Source organism: Nicotiana tabacum, chromosome 7 (assembly GCF_000715075.1).
Source record: "Nicotiana tabacum cultivar K326 chromosome 7, ASM71507v2, whole genome shotgun sequence".
Classification (NCBI taxonomy): Eukaryota; Viridiplantae; Streptophyta; class Magnoliopsida; order Solanales; family Solanaceae; genus Nicotiana; species Nicotiana tabacum.
The window spans coordinates 104,595,348-104,612,586 of NC_134086.1; positions in this window are offsets into that span (position 1 = coordinate 104,595,348).

A 17,239-nucleotide genomic window follows, 5' to 3' on the forward strand; every position below is an offset into this window, starting at 1 on the left:
GGGAATCAATCAAACAGCCAGGGAAATCAAAATTACAAGTTCAATTCGAATGAACCAAGTCAGGAAAAGGTAGAGGATTTCAGAATCAATCAATTAGTTGGTAAAAAAAACTTTTGAAGGCAGAGTCCTTATATATAAAGCACATAAATATGTGAATACCAGAGGGGTTTGTCAAATTATTTAGAAGAGAGTTTAACAAAGAAAGGTTCAGAATCATAAGCAAGAAGAGGTATAAGTCTAGTTTGTAGACTCACAATGAGTCTGAGAGTCCAAGGTCCCGAAGTGGAACCTAACTCGCACACAAAAGATGAAAATGCCAAGAAATCCCTGAACCTTAGGGTTTCGAGTTGAGTCAGACAATAGAGATGAGAAGGCAAACCATTCAATAGAGGCTCAGGAGTCTTTTCCAAAGACTTATGAGAGACAAACAGGCATGACACACAGTCAAAAGCATGGAGAACATGTTTTGAGAAAAACTCAGAATTTAAACAAGTTCAGAAGAAAAAAGTGATACAAACTTAAGATGCAGTAGATGAAAAACATTTAGCAAGAACACGAACAGAGTCCAGTAAAGCAAACAAAAATCGAAGAACTTAACAGTAAACACATATAGTAGAAGAGTAATGAAAACATAACAAGGATAATCATGTGAGCACATGAGTAACATGTATAAAAGAAAAGTAGAAGGACAATACAGGCGTGGTAGAAAAGAAAACATACGAACATAGTATAGACAAATACATGCAAAGAAAAGAAAAAGAAAAGCCAGAGAAATATTTTAGGCATTTTCAAAAAACCCTAAATCGAAAAGAAACGATTTTGAAAGTAATTTTTGAAAGAAAAGTTGGGGAAATTGTTTGAACACTCAAGTAGATCATAGATACACAACAGATCTAAGAAAAATTGGAGAAAACCTCGAATAGTCAGGGTTTCGGAAGAACCCTAGAATGAGAAAGGCTTTGAGAAAGGTCCAATCGGAGCAGGAGATGTCAAAACCAAGCTTGAACAGCCATAGCTGGCCGGAGCAAGGTCGGAGACAAGCCAAAGAACTCGAATAAAAAAAGGTCTGGGCCAAGCCTCTTCAAGGTCTGGTCTGGAAACCATGATAATCGAGCACGTAGGAGTCTCAGGAGGCTGGTACAGGCCTTTAATGGCTTTGGAAGCAATGGTTCAGGCAATTTTAGGTGGTAATCAGAGGGAGGCGACTAGGGTTTCGGAGGAGGTTGAAAGAGAAGTGGATTTCAGAGGCGGCGGACTAAACGAAATGGCTAGGGTTTGGGGGTAGGTCGGGATTAATTTAGGAAAGGGTAAAAGGTGGTCGTTGATCATTTTGATCAACGGCCTTGATTGAATGGGTAGGTAAGGGATCCGGGCGGGTTGTTCTTTAAAGGGTCGTGGGTCAGGGTAATTGGGCTCTGAGATTGGGTTTGATTGGGGGTTAATTTGGGCTAAAATTGAAAGCCAATTTGGCTATATATTAAATAGCCATTTTCCCTATTTATTTTATGAAAAATAATAAAAATGATTTTAAAAGTAAATTTAAAGTACTGACCCAATTAATAATATATAAATATTAATTTAAAAATATTGGAACCAATTTTACAATTATAAAATGCTATTAATCTTAAAGTAGGCTATAATTGCAATTATATGCAATTTAGCTTTTAAAATACCCAATAAATTTGTAAAGATATACAAAAATTATGTTAACTATATTTTGGTATAAATATGGGAATAAAATAAATTATTCACCAAAATTGATGATTTTGGGAATAATTATTAGATTTTGTACTGCTAAAATAGACAATAAATTGGTTTTGAAAATATTTAAAAATTTTGGAAAAATACCAAAATACTTGGGCATGCTTATATATTTATACACATGCTATTGAGTATAAAAAATATATAGGGAAAAATTGGGTATCAACAATAAGCAAATTAGAGAAGAGAGAGAAGATATTATTGCACTTGAGCAGGATCAATTGGAGCTCTTATCGTCCCCCCACAAAGAGGTGGGGATCCCCTTTATATAGGAGGGGAATTTCTTTTAATACAAAACATGTTAGCCATAAAAGTACAGAGATAGGATGGCTAGATATGACGCCTCAAAAATAGGCCTCAGATAGGCCGGCCTTGTCAGGTCGAGTCGCGTGACTTGGGAACTTCCCCCTTGCTCGCTGCAACCCGCTACATTAGTCAGAATGTTGTACCCTTCAGATCAGTTCTAGACGAACCTTGGGGATGAGTCTAAACCTTGGCTCCGAGCTTCAAGGGGCTTGACCACGAGATGGCCTTGTGATAAGGAATTTGGGCCCCCGGATTTGCCGCATACAGATAGTCTCCGCATTTCTTAGAGTGAAGGTGAAGAGAAGCGATTCTGAACTCCTATTTCCTCCGGTGTTCCTGAGAACGGTTATGGCTATCAAGGCATGCTATATGCGCCATTACTGCAGATTCCAGCATTGACTGCGGTGGTTGGCTTCCTTTAATGTACCCACGATGCTCTTATAAATATTTTCTTCTTTCCTTTCGGATCCTATTCAGAACCTTTTAGTGATGTCTGTTTTCCCTTTGCTTCTTGCTTTCCTTTTAGGAGCATGACCATCCCCTATTTTCTTCTACTCTTGGACTTTCTCAAGGATGGCGAATATTTCCACCGCTGCTTCTTAGGAGGTTGCGGGCTTATCTTCTTCGTTTTTCTCCTAAAGCGAAGTAACAGCTCCACCCCATGTCGAGGAGTGTATCCCAGGTCTTTTTGTGATAACTTCAGATTTCAGGGCCGATAGACCCTCTTCGAATTCAGGACGCCATGAACCAGTATCTCGATATATCAGTTCTATAATGGATATCGAGAGAGTGAGGGCCGATTGTTGCTGGGGGGATGTCGTGTTTGTGGAGATTCCTGCTTAGGATGAAGAAATTACGGCTCATAGTGCCATCTTTCTGAGCGTGTATACCTACCCATTTACTTTAGGACCGGCGGGACCGTCTTCGCCCTCGATCGACCCTGTGGTTCTCAATTTCTGCCGGAGTTATCAGGTGACTCTGGGTTAGATCCATCCTTCATTTTGGCATGTGGTTTATATGACCAAACATTATTTAAGCATGATAGAGAGAACTCCCTTCACTCTGAATCATTTGATCCGAATGTATAGCCCTTGTCTCCTTCTCGGGGGCTTAATCAAGCTTCATTGTAGAGCCCCGAGATCCCTTTTCACCTGTACCAAGGAATTTGGGGACGACGGGTGGCTGAGTTGGCTTGTCCGAGTGAGGACGCCTAATCTGATCCTAATAGAAGGGATGTAGTTCCCTGAAAAGTAGAATGCCGCGCGTAAGTGAATGCGAAGCCTCTGCTTCCCTTTGATAATTTCTCTTTACGTCCATGACTCTGTTGTTTCTTCTTTGTCTTTTCAGCCGCAGCGGTCTACCCTGGAGCGGTGCCAGATTTGCAGGGTTGGGTTGGCCGTTTATACTCGAACTGCCCATATAATGATCGTGCGTGGCGGGATTTATCTCGAGCCCGATGGAAAGCAAAAGATCATGGTAAGTTCTGAGTTTTGACGCCTCGCGCATTTTAGCGCAGCTTGCTGCCAACGGCTCTTTCCTTTCTGTGCGTCTGATCCCCGCATCTATGTAGGTCTGGGAGGAGTCCTATTGACGAGGGAGGTGCGACCCATTGGAGGGGACATCCCGGTGTTTGACGAAGATAAGAAAAGGCAAAGGGGCACATCGGCTGAGCTACCAAAGCTTAAAAGGACCAAGGTGGAGGAGTCCAAGGGTAATTCATCAGTTCTGTCTTCTGGCGTGGCAAGAAAACCTCGTGCTGAAGGTGAGGGAGAAAGCAGTTCTTCGGCACCGATGAAGATCGTTTGGAATTGATTGCTCCTTGGGCCGAGGGAATAAATTCTTCCAGACAGGAGTTCGATGTTGGCGCTGCCCTTTTTTATGGATGCGAGGCAGCACATAGGATATCTAGTACTGGTTTTGACTCGGTAGGTGGCCAGAGCCCTTTTCAAGATGGGAGGCCCTAAGCAGGTGATCTAAAGGAGCCTCAATCGGGGGCCTGGGATGAACGGGGGGAATACATTCTGGCCGACCCTATTGGCCCATTGGTTATTGTAAATTCCTCAAAAGGGGGAACACTTCCATCTTCTGGAGGGTGAGACGAACTTTGTAAGGATCTTTTTGAGGCGGGAGCACTGATCTAAGGCAAAGACGCACTCGGGAGGCCGGCAATCACTCTTGAGGGTAGCTCCGGGATCAACGCTTCCTCTATTTTCGATGAGATGGGCAGGCTTTGCGAGCTGGCAACTTTATCCATCCTCATTTGTTTCTTTGGGCCGCTCCGATCTTCATTCCCTTAACTTTTTTTTCTTATGTGATTTCAGGCCGAAGCACTTTATAATCAGGCCCTCACCCAATATCAGGATGAGATGAGCCGTCGCAAACATGAGAAAGCTCTTTTAACTTAACAGGTTATTCATCCCTTGTTCTCATTATTGTTTGAGCTTCTATGGGATTCTATTGTTTTTAACCCCTTGGGCCCTGATTAATGGAGTTTAAGAAGGAGAAACTTAGGAGGAGAGTCACCTCTATTGAGCATCAGCTTCAGGATGCAATGGAGGATAGTGGAAAGTATAAGAGTTTTTGTTCCGGGCTGGTGGCCGCACAACTTCAGATCAAAGCCGAGGCCAAGGCGCTTGTATCTTTACTCGAAGAAGGTGCGGTTGCTGAGGATTCTTGTGTTGAGAGGACATTTGAGGGGGCAGACCTAGCTTTACCTCGAGCCGTGAACCGCGCTCGGCCGGACCTTCAGAGGTTAACCATCAAGGGCACATTGGAAGGTAGCTTGAGCGATGTTAAAAAAGGGGGTGGATCTCCGGAGAGAGGGGACGCCACCGAGAAGGGACTGTCAAGGGATTCGTAACCGCCTGGATGCAACCTTTGAGGCCGCCGATTTGAAATAGGTTTAGGCTATGTTGTTTTCCCGTTGATCTCTTTGTCTGTATGCGGTGCTTTTGTTCTGGCATATGTGTAATGAGAAATTCTGTGGATTTGTTCCCCTTATTGGCGAAAGAACTTTTTACTCTCAATGTAGCTTTATGGCCCGTTTAGGCTGGTTGATATGGCATTTATGCCATGCCCTTAGGCATTTTGTAGTTTAACTATTCCGGGTCCAGTCTCCGAGTCACGTTACGATTCGAGCTGTAATCGACCCTTAAATTTCCATGGTTCTCTGGCCGGCGATAGTGACATTTATGTTGTGCCCTTTGGCATATTACAATTTTTGGGTACAGTCCCCGAGTCGCATTGCGATTTGAGCTGTAATCGACCCTTATATTACCATGAGTTTCTGGTTGGCGACAGTGGCACTTATGCCGTTTGGTCGTTGAGACCTTTTAGTATGTGGCTCGGAGGCTTGCATAGTTAACTATTTTGGATCTGGTCTACGAATCGGGTTACGATTCGAGCTCATTTTAATCCTCAAGTTATCAATTTTCAAGCTGGCGACAATGGCTTTTACGTTGTTTGGTCATAGAGACCTTTCAATATGAGGCTCGAATGCTTGCTTAGCTAGCGACAATGGCTCTTACACTGTTTTTTCCTGTGGGCTTTTTGTAGGCTTTGATTCCGCTCGTTAAGGTCTTTTTATAGTATTTTTTCCTGACACATCGCGGTTCCAGAGGAACCTCAAGTTCAAGTCATTGTCGGCGATGTATTGAGCACCTCGTAAGGTTCATAGCTCGTAGGTCGAGTAGATCGGCGCTCATGTGATTTGGAGCTGACATGGTCAGAGCTAGTTTTTGCCTGTTTGAGGGAAGCATGTTTTAACCGGTTCTTTTCGAAGTATATTCGGAGTAGTGGCCTGCGATTTTTAGCTACAGTCGGGCGTCCCCGTGTCACGTTATTTTGGCTGTATTAGCTGTTTTGACCATTGTGTTTGGCCGTAGCCATTTTTGATCCACAGTGATATTTTAGGCATCTACATCGAGGGTATGCCCTTTAGGAATTCTTACAAATGTGATGTATACCCTAAACTTCGGGATTTTTCAAGCTTGTTGAGGTCTTATAGTTTGTCATGCTTGTTAAGGTCTTATAGTTTGTCATGCCTATTGAGGTCTTACAGTTTGTCATGCCTATTGAGGTCTTACAGCTCGTAGAATATATCAGGTTATGTCGAGTTTTCCCGTTAGGGTCTTACAGTTTCAGATTTTCCAGCGCATGGCGATTGGTGACAGTTTCTGAGTCATCGAGTTTGTTTAAGCTTGAATACCGCTTCTCGTGAACTTGGAGTTGCATTGTGAGGGCTTTGTGAGCCTGGAGTTCCGACCCTAGGGTCGTGTGTGCCCTGAATCGTTTAAGTCTCCGAGTATCTGAGACGTATTTGGCAGAGAGGCCTTCGCCGTGAATATGCCAAAATAGTCTTTTTCGAAGTATGAATGCTGAAAAGATATTCTTTATTGCTTGGCATAGATATAGGCCATGAATACATATTATCTTGTTGCTGCGAGCTCGGCCCGCGTGGGTACAACTCCCTTGGTTTCTTGGCCCGGTGTGTTTCCTTCTATCGGAGTCTCGTTCATCATTTTTCCAAAGCTGGGCTGATTGCAAAGGAAATAACATAGGCCACCTTTGAATTCTTTTTTAAGGAGTGTGCGGGCGACGCCTCGTTAAAAAATCCTGTCAGCAAGGAACCTATTTCATTATAAAAGACTGATTGCGGGAAAAAGAATGCGATGCTTTCTCGAGGGCTCCCGTGGGATTTCATGATCGGATGCCTTAACAGTAATACCGCTTGAGCATAGACACATTCCAGTTGCTCGGGAGTTGCTCGCCTTCCATGGTGCCAAGCTTATAGGAGCCTTTGCCAACTATCCCGAGGACACGGTACGACCCTTCCCAATTCTGGCCTAGTTTCCCTTCATTGGGGTTTCGGGTGTTGAGATTAACCTTCCTTAGGACCAAGTCTACAATTCCGAAATATTGGAGTTTCGTTCTCCTGTTGTAGTATCTTTTGATTTTCTGCTTCTGTGCGGCCATCCGAACCAGCGAGGCCTCCCGTCTTTCATCGAGCAGCTCAAAGGCCATTGCCATGGCCTCGTGATTTGACTCTTTTCTGGCATGCCAGAATCTGGCGCTTGGTTCCCCGACCTCTACTGGTATTAGTGCTTCATCACCATATACTAGAGAGAAATGTGTCTCCCCTGTGCTTGATTTTAAGTCGTCCGATATGCCCACAGTCCCTCAGGCAGTATGTCTCGCCATTTTCCCTTTGTGTTTTCTAATTTCTTCTTCAGGTTTTAAATGATGGTTTTATTTGTGGACTCGACTTGGCCGTTCACACATGGATGGTATGGCGTTGAAAGGATCTTTTTGATTTTGTTGTCCTCAAGGAACTGTGTTACCTTGCTCCTAATGAATTGCCTCCCGTTGTCGCATGTTGTTTCGGATAGGATCCCAAACCGGCACATGACGTGTTCCCATATAAAGTTGATGACTTCCTTTTCTCTTATTTTTTTTGAAGGCCTGCGCTTCCACCCATTTCAAAAAGTAATCAGTCATAAACAGAATGAATCTAGCTTTACCTTGTGCCGTTGGCAAAGGGCCGATGATGTCCATCTCCCATTTCATAAATGGCCATGGTGATAAAACGGAATTTAGTTGTTTTCCAGGTTGGTGAATCTTGGGGGTGAATCCCTGACACTTGTCGCATCTTCGGACGAACTCCTTGGTGTCGCTTTCCATGCTATCCCAGTAGTATCCTGCTCTTATTACCTTTCGGACTAGGGAGTCTGCCCAGAATGGTTTCCGCATGTGCCTTCGTGGATCTCTCGGAGCACATAATCTGTGTCACCCAGTCCTAGGCATACTGCTAGGGGGCCATCGAACTCTCTCCTATACAGGGCCCCATTTTCGTCAAGTGAGAATCGGGCCGCTCTGGTTCGCAAGGCCCTTGATTCTTTTGGATCGGTAGGCAATTTCCTGTCCTTCAGATAAACGATGTATTTGTTTCTCCAATCCCATCTCAGGCTGGTGGAGTTGATTTTCGCGTGACCTTCCTTGACCAAGGACCTGATTAATTGGACAACAGCCTCGGGGAGCAGGTCTTCCTCCTCAACAGATGATGCCAGGTTCGCCAGGGTATCGGCCTCGCTATTCTACTCTCGGGGTACATGGACTAAGGTCCATTCCTTGAAGCGGTGACTTGGATCTTATCCAAATACCTCTGCATCCTATCTTCCCGGGCTTCGTAGCTCCCGTTTACCTGACTTACCACGAGGACCGAATCGCATTTTGCCTCAATGACCTCGGCCCCCAAGCCCTTGGCTAACTCCAAACCTGCAATCATAGCCCTATACTCGGTTTCGATGTTAATTAGCTTTGCAGTTTTTATGGACTGTTAGATTATGTCGCCGATGGGCGGCTTTATGACTATACCGTGTCCGGATCCTCTGACATTTGTGGCACCATCCATGAATAGGGTCCATACCCCGGAGGACGTGTCTAATTTTAGTAAAAGTTCCTTCTCTACTTCGAGGATGAGGGGTGGCGAAAAATCGGCCACGAAATCCGTCAGGATTTGGGGTTTAATGGCCGTCCAAGGTTGATACTCGATATCATACCCTCCGAGTTCAATGACTCATTTGGCTAGTCGACCCGACAACTCAGGTTTTTGCAGTATGCTCCAGAGAGGATAAGCTGATAGGACGTAAATGCGGTTGTACTAAAAGTAAGGCTTCAGCTTGCGCGAGACGCTTATTAGTACGAGTGCCAATTTTCTAGGTGGGGGTACCGGGTTTCTGCGTCCCCAAGGTTCGACTTACATAATACACAGGAAATTGCATACCTTGCTCTTCTTGGGCTAATACATCGCTCACTGCTATTTCGGACACGGTCAGGTACAAGTACAATGTTTCATCCTTCTTGGGTGTGTGCAGCAAAGGCGGGCTAGACACGTACCGTTTCAGTCCTTCCAGGGCATGTTGGCATTCCAGAGTCTATTCGAAGTTGCTCTTTTTTTTAAGTTGGGCGAAGAAGTGGTGTCTTTGTCTGATGACCTTGATATGAATATGCCCAGGGCCGCGATCCGCCCAGTCAGCCGTTGGATGGCTTTCACGTTGTTCACCACTGTGATTTCTTCAATGGCCCTTATTTTGTCATGGTTGATCACGATCCCCCTGTTTGAGAACATGAAGCCCAGGAATTTGTCTGAGCCTACTCTAAAGGCACACTTTTCGGGATTGAACTTCATGTTGTAGCTTCTGAGGATGTTGAAAGTTTCCTGCAAATGGGTTAGATGGTCCTATACGTGTAGGGATTTAACTAGCATATCATCAACGTATACTTCCATCAATTTACTTATTTGATACTTCCATGATATGTCACTCCTGTGTTTTTTAGCCCGAAGGGCATCACGTTATAGCAATATGTACCATATTTTATGATGAACAAGGTCTTTTCCCTATCCTCGGGGTTCATCTGGATCTGATTGTACCCTGAGTTGGCATCGAGGAAGGTGAGGGTCTCGTGGCCGACTGTGGCATCGATCAGACGATCGATATTAGGCAGCAGGAAGGAATCTTTGCAGCATCCTTTATTCAAAACTTTATAATCTACGCACATTCTTAGCTTATTCACCTTTTTTGGTACTACCACTACGTTTGCTAGCCATTCGGGATACTTTACCTCCCTAATGGATCCGACTTTAAGAAGTTTCGCTACCTTCTCTTTGATGAAGGCGTGCTTTACCTTAGACTGTGGTCTCCTCTTCTGCTTCATGGGTTTGAATTTGGGATCGACGCTGAGCTGATGAGAGGTTATTTCCGGTGGGATACCTATCATATCTAGGTAGGACCAGGCAAAACAATCAATATTGTTACTAAGAAATTGAATAAGCCTTGTCCTGAGTTCGGAGGTTCTCGATCAGAACAGTCTGTTCTATCTCTTCAACCATCGATTTGGTCGCATCCGATTCTTCAGGGGCGACGAAATTTCGGGTGCCAAAGAAAACTTCCTTGTCGTCTCCCAAAGCTTGCATGTTTCTCTCTTCGTATGAGGCCGAGTGTATGGGGGTTGGCGTCTCATGGTGGACCTTAAACATTTCCCTTGCTGCCCGTTGTTCTCCATGTATTGTTGTGATGCCATCCCTTGTGGGAACCTTATTACCTGGTGCAAGGTCGAGGGCACTTCTCTTATATTGTGTATCCAAGGCCTGCCAAGTAAGGCGCTGTACCTCATGTTGCCATCGATGACCTGAAACTCGGTGCTCTGGGTTGTGCCAAACGTGTCGATCGGGAGTGTGATTTCTCCTTTCGTATCTTCTCCGATCATGTTGAAATCGTGGAGGACTCGACGGATAGGGACAACTTGATTGAGAAACCCCAGCTATTCTACTACTTCTGACCTGATTATGTTAGCCGAACTGCTCAGGTCCACAAGCACCCGCTTTATCCTTGTGTTGTTTAACAGAAACGAGATCACCAACACATCATTGTACAATTCCCCCATGGCATCGAGGTCTTCCTCGGCAAATATGAGGGTTTCTTTGGATAAGCGTTTTCGGGCTGGTCCCTCTTCTGTAGCGGATGTTTTCGTTCGTTTGGACATGGGTCCTTGGAGATCGTTAGTTCCTCCGATAATCATGTGGACACTATGCTGGGGAGCCCTCCATTTCGCTCGACTTGGACCCGGGGGCGGATCGGACTCTGGGTTGATCGTGTCTACTTCTTTGTTGCCTTTGAGGTCTCGGTGTCCCATCTCACTAGCTGCGCCGGGCGTCCTGCCCTAAAAGCGAAGATCTTGGGCAAGAAGAAGTGTGAACGATAACTTGCGTTTTTGCAACGAAACCAGCAAGAAAATAATCACTATTATTTTTAGCCCCACGGTGGGCGCCAAACTGTTTACTATGAAAATGGTAACAACAATTAAATATGTAAATGGGATTCTAAAAATACGTGATCTATTCCCGAGCTAGTTGTTAAAGCAGTTAATGCTAAGAACATGAAGTATAATGATAAAAGGGGCCTGTTTTCCGGGTGCAGGGATGGTTGACAAGACCTCGGGGTCGGCGTTGGTATCGATCTCGTACTATCGGTGACAGCCGGGGATGGGATAATAGTTAAAGGTATAATTATATAGGGCTCTTTCAACCAATATTAAGCTATATAATGAAGACCAAGTTAAGAGTCAATGAATACGGGGGCAGCCTCGGGCCAATACCAAGTGATAACTGAAGATAAATGACTTTGAGCCATGGGAAGTAAGCAAATTAAAGAAGAGAGAGAAAAGAAATTATTACACTTGAGTAGGATCAATTGGAGCTCTTGTCGTCCCCCCACAAAGAGGTGGGGATCCCTTTTATATAGGAGGGTAATTTCTTATAATAGAAAACGTGTTAGCCGTGAAAGTACAGAGATAGGATGGCTAGATATGACGCCTTGAAAATAGGCCTTAGATAGGCCGGCCTTGTCAGGTCGAGTTGCGTGACTTGGGAACTTCCCCCTCCCCTTGCTCGCTGCGACCCATTGCATTAGTCGGATGTTATACCCTTCGCATCAGCTCTAGACGAACCTTGGGGATGAGTCTTGACCTTGATTTCGAGCTTAGAGGGGCATGACTGTGAGATGGCCTTGCGATAGGGAATTCGGGCCAACGGATTCGCCGCATACAAATCTTCTGAAGCTTGATCTTGAGTTTTGGCTGGTTCTTCCTGCAGACTCTGATCTAAATCTTGATGCTCGTTAGCTGCAACCACTGGTTCATTCCTAACAGTTACATAGCCTCTCATAGATAAATATAGATGTCTCCGTACCGATCAATGAAACTCTAATAAACCGGCTTGTGATTCATGACTCCTATGAACCTAGAGCCCTGATACTAACTTGTCATGACCCCGGTTCGCCCTCCGTGAACCATCGTGACGATACCTAGTCTCTACAACTAGGTAATCCTAAATTGCAAAATATAATCAAAACTTGCGGAAGTAAAACATTTTAAAAACAAAAATAAGGCAATAATAGTGTTTAAATGTGCCGCTCGGCATACACCATATATAAATATCAAAACCAATATCCAAATCCAAGACCCGGAAACCTATGAATCACAAGCTAAGAAAAGGAAATACTACATAGCTCTAACTCCGAAATTTGTCTAATAAGAACAGAAAGTACAGAAGGGCTAAATACAAAAAGGCAGGAATAGAAAGGGACTCCTTCGTCTGTGGACGTGGCATATGTACCTCGAAGTCTCTAAGTAGTTGCCTCCCTCAAGGATGATAGGCCTGAGTAGAAGTACCTGGATCTACACATGAAAAACATGCGTAGAAGAGGCATGAGTACACCACAACGGTACTCAGTAAGTGCCAAGCCTAACCTCGGTTGGGTAGTGACGAGGGAGGTCAGGGTCCTACTGAGATTAAATAAATTTAAAGATGACAAGATAAGATAAGCAGTACAATTGAAAATATACAATAAGAATATACATAGGATAATAAGAGTATAATAACGGAAACAGAGATGAAGGCAAACCACTAGGAAGTACCACTCATAACAAGGATGATAACCAGGGATCTCTTGGTATCCTCAATATATGCTAGGGATCTCTTGGTATCCCGAGGATCTCTTGGTATCATGAATATATGCTAGGGATTTCTCGGTATCCCGAGAATCTCTTGGTATCCTCAATATAAGTGTCAGGGATCTCTTGGTATCTCGCACCTCAGTTCATATCATAAATACGTACATGGGATCTCCCGGGATGTCGTCCCGTAGTCCTAGAGTAAAAACACATAATAGCAACACAAGAATACCAAATTAAGATAAATTTTGTACCAAGTAAAGAGTTACCTCTAGCCTAACATGCTTCACGTAATGCAATTAAGGCAGTTTAAGCAAATAGTCAATTAAGTCAACTAAACATGCTTTTCTAAACTAGCAACAGGCTAAATTCACAAGTAGAACAAAACATGAAAAAAAATCGGATTTTCAACAATTATCTCATGTACGCGCTCATTACCTCCCGTACAAGGCATTTCAATTATCAAATATATCATATCCTAGGGGGAAGGTCCCCCCACACAAGGTTAGACAAGCCACTTACCTCGAACCGGCTGAAAAATCAATCTGAAACCACACTCTTGCCATGAGTACTCGACTCCAAATGGCCCAAATCTATTCAATTCAATTTCATAATCTAAATAACACTTCAAGTAATTGATTCTACAATTAAAGTCTAAGCTAATACGCGAAATTATGAAAAATGACAAAAATGCCCCTCGGGCCCATACCCTGGAATCAAGTGAAATTTACATTTTCAAAAACCTCGTACTCTGACGAGTCTATACATAACAAGAACACTGAAATCGGAGTCCAAATGACTCCACAAATCATCATTTAAAGGACTCTTAAACTCAAGCCCTAATTAACCATTTTTCTCAAATTTCTCACCACTAATTAGGTCTTTAATTAAATAAAAATGAGTTATGAAGTCAAGGATGTTACCTCCAAGTGATTCCCCTTTGTTTTCCTCAAAAATCTCACTCAAAAGCTTCAAACCCGGATGAAAATTGTGAAAAAAGAGCTCAAAATTGCAAAGGCAACTATATATATGTTCTGCCTAGCGATTCCCGCATTTGCGGCCCTGGTAACGCATCTGCGGTCTCGGTTCTGCGGAAATTACATTGCATCTGTGACTTTCATTTAAATGCCAGCTTCCGCATTTGCAGAACTCTAACCGCAGGCGCAGTTGTGCTTCTGCGAACATTTCACCGCATTTGCGGTTATAGAGGAAATTCCCAAATTCTACTTCTGTAGTCTCTACGCCACTTTTGCGGTCCCCAAACCGCAGATGCAAAAATACCAGAAGCAGCAAAAATACAGCAGCTGTAACATGTTCCTCAATTTCTCGTTAACCATTCGAAATCACCCCGAGGCCCCCGGACCGCAACCAAAAGCACAAACATCACCTAATACCTTATTCAAACTTTTACCAATCCTTAAAACACTTAAAACAACATTGAAACCTCGAATTAACCAAGGATTTAAGCCTAAGAACTCAAAATTTCCTTAAAATACGCTTTCGATCAAAAAGTCTATCAAACTTCGTCCGAATGACCTGAAATTTTGCACACACGTTACATTCAACATTACAGAGCTACACCAACATCTAGAATTCCATTCCGACCCTCGGATCAAAATCTCACTATCAGACCGGAAAATTAAAAAATTCAACTTCCGGCATTTCAAGCCTAATTTAGCTATGGACCTCCAAAACACAATCCAAACACGCTCCTAACCCTGAAAACACACAACAGAGCAAACGGAACCGTCGAATTTCCATTCCAAGTCCATCTTCACACTGTTCCGACTACGGTCAACTTTCCAATACTTAAGTTGTCATTTAGGTACTAAGTGTCCCAAAACTCTCCGACACTTAAAACCAAACATCCCGGCAAATCAAAACAACAGAAATAAACTCGGGGAAGCAGTTAATAGGGGATGGAGACCTTATGTTGGAAAAGCAGACTAGGGAGTGGAGACCCTATGCTTAAAATAAAATCAACTAGGGAGTGGAGACCCTATGTTAGAAAAGCAGACTAGGGAGTGGAGACCCTATGCCTAAAATAAAATCAACTAGGGAATGGAGACCCTATGTTGGAAAAGCAGACTTGGGAGTGGAGACCCTATGCCTAAAATTAACTTCAACTAGGGAATGGAAACCTTATGTTGGAAAAGCAAACTAGGGAGTGGAGACCTTATGTTGGAAAAACAGACTAGGGAGTGTAGACCCTAAGTCTAAAAGAAACTCAACTAGGGAGTGGAGACCCTATGCATAAAATAAAAGGAGTCCCTAGGATGGAAAAGTAGACTAGGGAGTGGAGACCCTATGTTGGAAAAGAAGATTAGGGAGTGGAGACCCTATCCGTAAAATAACTTCAACTAGGGAGTGGAGAACCTATATTGGAAAAGAAGACTAGGGAGTGGAGACCCTATGCCTAAAACAACTTCAACTAGGGAGTGAGGGACCCTATTACTAAAAAAAACTTCAACTAGGGAGTGGAAACCCTATATTGGAAAAGCAGACTAGGGAGTGGAGACCATATGCCTAAAATAAAATCAACTAGGCAGTGGAGACACTATGTTTGAAAAACAGACTAGGGACTGGAGACCCTATGCCTAAAATAACTTCAACTAGGGAGTGGAGACCCTATGTTGGGGCAGAATAGGGAGTGGATACCCTATGCCTAAAATAAAATCAACTAGGGAGTGGAGACCCTATGTTGGAAAAACAGACTTGGGAGTGGAGACCCTATGCCTAAAATTAACTTCAACTAGGGAATGGAGACCTTATGTTGGAAAAGCAAACTAGGGAGTGGAGACCTTATGTTGGAAAAGCAGACTAGGGAGTGTAGACCCTATGTCTAAAAGAAACTCAACTAGGGAGTGGAGACCCTATGCCTAAAATAAAAGGAGACCTTAGGATGGAAAAGTAGACTAGGGAGTGGAGACCCTACGTTGGAAAAACAGAGAAGGGAGTGGAGACCCTATCCCTAAAATAACTTCAACTAGGGAGTGGAGACCATATGTTGGAAAAGAAGACTAGGGAGTGGATACCCTATGCCTAAAATAACTTCAACTAGGGAGTGGATACGCTATGCCTAAAATAAACTTCAACTAGGGAGTGGAAATCCTATATTGGAAAAGGAGACTAGGGAGTGGAGACCCTATGCCTAAAATAATATCAATTAGGCAGTGGAGACCCTATGTTTGAAAAGCAGACTAGGTAGTGGAGACCCTATGCCTAAAATAACTTTAACTAGGGAGTGGAGACCCTATGTTGGAGCAGAATAGGGAGTGGATACCCTATGCCTAAAATAAATTCAACTAGGGAATGAGACCCTATGTTGGAAAAGCAGACTAGTAAATGGTGAACCTATGCCTAATATAACTTCAACTAGGGAGTGGAGACGCTATGTTGGAAAAGAAGACTATAGAGTGGAGACCCTATGCCTAAAATAACTTCAACCAGGGAGAGGAGACTCTATGTTGGAAAAGCAATTTATGGAGTAGAGACCCTATGTTTAAAATAAAATTCAACTAGGGGGTGGAAACCCTATGTTGGAAAAGCAGACTAGGGAGTGGAGGCCCTATGCTTAAAATAAAATAAACTAGGGAGTGGAGACCCTATGTTAGAAAATCAGACTAGGGAGTGGAGACCCTATGCCTAAAATAAAATTAACTAGGGAGTGGAGACGCTTTGTTGGAAAAGCAGACTAGGGAGTAGAGACCCTATGTCTGAAATAAAATAAACTAGGGAGTGAAGATCCTATGTTGGAAAAGAAGATTTGGGAGTGGAGACCTTATGCCAATAATAACTTCAACTAGTTAGAGGAAACCATATGTTGGAAAAGTAGACTAGGGAGTGGAGACCCTTTGTCTAAATTAAATGTTAACTAGGGAGTGGGGAACTATATTGGAAAAGTAGACTTGGGAGTGGAGACCCTATGCCTAAAATAAAATCAACTAGGGAATGGAGACCTTATGTTGGTAAAGCAGACTAGGGAGTGTAGACCTTATGTCTAAAAGAAACTCAACTAGGGAGTGGAGACCCTATGCCTAAAATAAAAGGAGACCCTAGGATGGAAAAGTAGACTAGGGAGTGGAGACCCTATATTGGAAAAGCAGACTAGGGAGTGGAGACCCTATCCGTTAAATAACTTCAACCAGGGAGTGGAGACCCTATGTTGGAAAAGAAGACTAGGGAGTGGAGACCCTATGCCTAAAATAACTTCAACTAGGGAGTGGGGACCCTATTACTAAAAAAACTTCAACTTGGGGGTGGAAACCCTATATTGGAAAAGCAGACTAGGGAGTGGAGACCATATGCCTAAAATAAAATCAACTAGGTAGTGGAGACCCTATGTTTGAAAAGCAGACTAGGGAGTGGAGCCCCTATGCTTAAAATAACTTCAACTAGGGAGTGGAGACCCTATGTTGGGGCAGAATAGGGAGTGGATACCCTATGCCTAAAATAAAATCAGCAAGGGAGTGGAGACCCTATGTTGGAAAAGCAGACTTGGGAGTGGAGACCCTATGCCTAAAATTAACTTCAACTAGGGAATGGAGATCTTATGTTGGAAAAGTAGACTAGGGAGTGTTGACCCTATGTCTAAAAGAGACTCAACTAGGGAGTGGAGACCCTATGCCTAAAATAACTTCAACTAGGGAGTGAGGACCCTATT